Below are 4,878 nucleotides of genomic sequence, written 5' to 3' on the forward strand. Positions count from 1 at the left end.
CAGTATTAGCTACCTTAAAAATAAATTCCAGCACAGAGCTACAACAACCATAATGTAATGACCCTTCACAATAGATAATACTTTACAATCAACTCTGTTAGAGAGCTACATATGGCAGTTTATCTGTTCAATAAAATCCCTTACTCACCTGTTAAGTGATAAAAACACCATCTCCGCTCATTAGTTTACAACATTTCAAATCCCTCTGTTCTCGTCATCTCCAAGAAGCAAAACCAATATTGATTCTGGTTTTATTGCAAGGGAATTTCGCACTGACATACAATATCCTGATATTGTCCTGATATCTACAAAATAAGAAAGGGAACAGTACACTGTTAGACATTTCTGTAATTTGTACAGTTAATTACTATATATCACCCAGTATAATACTGTAAATTCTCTTTACAGTAAATAACTGTAATTCCCGTTGCATCATGGGTATTTTCTATGACGTCAAACACCAAATACAGTGATTTCCTGTATTTTTAAAAAATAAAGTATAATACTGTATTTACCACAACGGCCTATTTGGCACAATTGGGATCGACAGGATTTGCTTGAGATTTATATTAGGAACCATCAGTGCAGCGTTGAAAGTTTCACCCGAGGAGAGAGCTCACGGTTCCAGAGAACATGAGCTGTGTCCGGACACCCTGCGAAGATTTTTTCCTCCCCCGTGAGAACGGCAAACAAGCAAGTGGGATTTGTACTATCCGCGGTTGTCTGCACCCCAATTTTAGCTTGTCAGCATTGGTGCTAAAAACTGAGGTAAACCTAACGTTTTATGAATTTATTGAATTAGATTAGGAACCGGTGCAGCGTTGTAAGTTTTGCCCGAGGAGAGAGCTCACAGTCCGGACAACATACTTTACATAACGTTAGGTTATCATTTGCTTAAACTTTGCTGCTAAAACTGAGGTAAACCTAACGTTTTATTTTAAAAATATGAGTATATTGAATTAGATTAGGAACCAGTGCAGCCAGCGTCGTGTGTAACGTTACTGCCCGAGGAGAGAGCTCACGGCCCGGACAACATACTTTATAACGTTAGGTTATCATTTGCTTAAACTTTGCTGCTAAAAACTGAGGTAAACCTAACGTTTTATTAAAAAAAAATGAGTTTATTGAATTAGATTAAGAACCAGTGCAGCCAGCGTCGTGTGTAACGTTACTGCCCGAGGAGAGAGCTCACGGCCCGGACAACATACTTTACATAACGTTAGGTTATCATTTGCTTCAGCTTTGGTACTAAAACTGAGGTAACATAAACCTAACGTTTTATTTTTAAAAAGACTTAACGTTAGTGAGTTTATTGAATTAACTTTACCAATACAATGAAGATTTTGCGTACATTAGGACGACGTTAGTTAGTAAATTAACGTTGGCCACTAGTTGCAAAAAATAATGTCATTAACAAGCAAAGTTTACATTTGGATTGACATTATTTATTTTACACTTTAGATAAGAATACCAGGAGCCTGCCTGTGCTGTGCGACACTGGAACTCATACAACGGTAAGTAACGTTACATTACTCCTTAACGTAAGTTTTTCTTGTATGTTTTAGTCGGGTCTGTTTAACTGAATCACAAAATTATTTAGTTTTTCCACCTCTTTTTAGCTGTAACTAGCCATGTACCATGTTTTTTTTCATAAATTATATTATACTAAAATAATCCAAAACTGTGTTTGTCCAGGATTGACAGATTATAATTTTATTTTCTGGAATTTAAGCAGTCCTGGACAATTTTTGGATGATTTTGGCAGATGAAATATAATTTATGAAAAAAACATGGCAAAACTTTAGAATAATGTTGCTCAAGTGCAAACCTGAATACATTTCTGAACACAAAAGAAGATGAAGAATGTTTGTAACCTAACAGATTGAGGCACCATTCACTTCTATAGTAATTTTTTCCTACTATGGAAGTGAATGGTGCCTCAAAATTGTCTGGTTACAAACATTCTTTAAAAGGTTTAGAACTACAGGGCGAGTAAATGACAGAATTTACTTTTTTTTTTTTTTTGTGAACTATCCGTTTAATGACAGACCATTATTCTAAAGTGTTACCAAAAACATTTAAAGCAAAGGCACTAAGGGTGATGAAATTTAAAATATCTTTATTCTCTTAATTTTCTCTTGCTTTAAGTTTTTTTCGTGAGGAAAAACCCAGAGGTGGGAACAAGATGCACCACCAAAACCGGAGTGAGTCGGAAGACCGGGGAAGTTGTGAACAGGAAGACAACTGTAATCAACAACAGAGTGTCATCCTTCCTTCGCCACCTAATGGAGTTTGAATGGAAAAACTTGGACTAGGTGAGACACTTTTTTAATAGGATATGTAATGTACACAGACACTTACGCTGCATTCACACAGGGCGTCATGCCGGTTAGAAATTTTGTCTGACCTGACACAGCGCCGACGCCACGTGACAGTGACGTATGGCATCAAAGTACCGCGAGAGCGATTCGAGAGCAGTCGGCTAATACAGCCGGTACAGTTTCTCTAGAGCGACTGCACAGACTTTGATGACGACACAGCTGTTCCACGATTGGCCAGATTCTCCGCATGACAGCGATCACATGTGTTTCGTGTTTATTCTAAAACCTTCAGTTCCTCTAATGTGCACAAATCTCTTTTTTATAACAGTTAAACCTCTTTTCATGTAGTTGCGATGTTATATTGTCATGTTTATCAAAATAAAACAGATGAAAAATGTAGACCCCCACTTCATTGATAGTTTAGGCTTGTATGTTAACTTTATTCTTGTACAAACACACGCTGTATTAATCAGTGCATAAAGTATTACATGACAAAAAATGTCTCTGAAACATCTGTGTATTGACAAATATTGCATTTATTTCACTTCAGCTGATAAAGTGTGCAAACACAGCGAGAGCGTCACTGCGGGAAGCAGAAAGTGTCCGACTTCACGTCTGTGTTTGCAGCTCCTCCCTGCCTGAACGCAGCTACTCTCGCCGATTGGTTGCATCCGGCCGCAGCTGATGTCCAACACACCTTTCAACTTCTGCCGCTTGCAACGTGAGTGAAGCGACGCGACGGAACCCACAATTCAGTTCAGCAACGCATGACGTCACCCATTCAAAGTAAATGAGAAGCGTTAACGCCGGCGCCCCGTGTGAATGTAGCATTAAGTTTGAGGATACCTTACTAAAGCTAATGCAGTATACATGTAATCCATCCTGCAATAAAAGGTTACATTGTTGTTTTTGATTAAATAGTTTGTGAAATCACGTTGAGGTGATTCAGTAATATTACTTTTTTGGAGCATATAGTTTGTGCTGCTGCTACTATTATGTACTAACAGTTTTCTTTAGTTTTTTACTCAATATCAATTTTGTTAAGCTAAATAACAGACACCTCTCTAATATGCAATCAGGTTCAGCATCACTACAAAGTACATTCTTCAAAATATTCATTACATTGAATCACCAGCTAAAACAAAAACTGAACATTTCATTTCACATCTTCATGAAGGCATTGCAGGACTGGATTAGACTAGACAGCATACGTTGAGCTAGGTGCACCTCAAAGTGTTAACTGTCTATAAAATAGTATTTTACCATTATGATGAATTGTAATGGGATTATTATTTTTTATTAAATTCCAACAGTGTAAAAAGTTTGTGTATACTCAAATTGTATGACTAACTTCATATCATTCTTATCTAGAGGGACTTCTTGCCATAATGGAGCAGAATCCTGGTTCCTGTTTGAAATCATCCAATGTGGAAGATGGCACAGATCGGTACAGATATGAAACTTGTGTTTGTGTTGTGTTGTGATAACTTGTTTCAGAATTAATTTGCTCTTTGTTTATATTTTATTCATGTATATGTGTATTTTGCACCAAAGTTACAGTATTCTTCAACCAACTATTTACAGTATTCTACCAACTATTTTCTGCAGAGTTTTTAAAATTGTAGCTCAAACAATAGTGTGTGGTGCTAGCAAGGTCATGGGTTCAATTCCCAGGGAAAGCAAGAACTGACAAAATGTAAAATGTGTATCTTGAATGCAATGCAAGTTGTCTGCCAAATGCATAAATGTAAATTTAAATAATAAGTGATATTGAATGCAATCTGATTACTTTTATACATGATTTTCTGAAAATAAGATTTGATTCGAGGATGTTTTAAAGTGAACTTTTTCCACACATTTAAATGTTTAAGTTAAAGCACTTAAAATGTTTTAAATAAAGAATTTTATATTTCATAATAATTGTCTGTTTGGATTACTTCTGTAGGATAGATTAATGTAAGAATTAATGTAATTCAGTAAGTATTAATGATTGAATAGGATTAGGATTAATGCACTGTTAACCAAGGTTTACAGTAACGGTACTGTATTACAAAATTACAGTAACATGTAGTTACTGTAAACTGAAATGCGGTTCTTGTACTGTAAATCTCAAATACAGTAACTTACTGGCAACAGTGTTGCCAGTAAGTTACTGTAAAATCTCTTATAAATGTCTAACAGTGTAAATTATCAAACATAACAGTAATTGGTTAATTGAAATCACTTTCCAAACCAACCGGTTCACTGAAATGAATCTCTTCAGAATGCTGCTCGAGAAAGACATTACAGAAGAGCATGTTTGTGCACAACAAATGTGACTGTAAAAACACACTGAAGCATTTGTCATACTGCCCTTCTAATTAAAACAAAAATATCCATCTTCTACTTAAAAAGCTACAATGGGTTAGAGTTAGAACAGCATTGCTAAGAATATAGGCTTAAAGATCGACTGAGGATTAAACATGATGAACACCTCACATCCGATTTTTTTTCTTCACATCTCCATTACTAGCAAGCTGGTATTTAGTCTCATCAGTGTACCTGTTGAGATGACTGG

The 4,878-nt window shown here is 36.0% G+C and overlaps 1 long non-coding RNA gene across 2 annotated transcripts; it reads left to right on the forward strand.

Moving 5' to 3' along the window:
* Positions 1-626: 626 nt before the first annotated feature.
* Positions 627-4,236, forward strand: LOC307143903. Of its 2 annotated transcripts, none has more exons than XR_013818640.1 (5): positions 627-768; positions 1,462-1,514; positions 2,149-2,315; positions 2,872-3,042; positions 3,693-4,236. It is a non-coding gene; the product is annotated as an uncharacterized lncRNA (long non-coding RNA). The 2 variants fall into 2 exon arrangements; XR_013818641.1 differs by having other exon boundaries at positions 2,872-3,107; positions 3,693-4,234.
* The last annotated feature ends 642 nt before the right edge of the window (positions 4,237-4,878 follow it).

The sequence above is a fragment of the Gobio gobio genome (assembly GCF_949357685.1).
Source record: "Gobio gobio genome assembly, chromosome: 20".
NCBI classification, from domain to species: Eukaryota; Metazoa; Chordata; class Actinopteri; order Cypriniformes; family Gobionidae; genus Gobio; species Gobio gobio.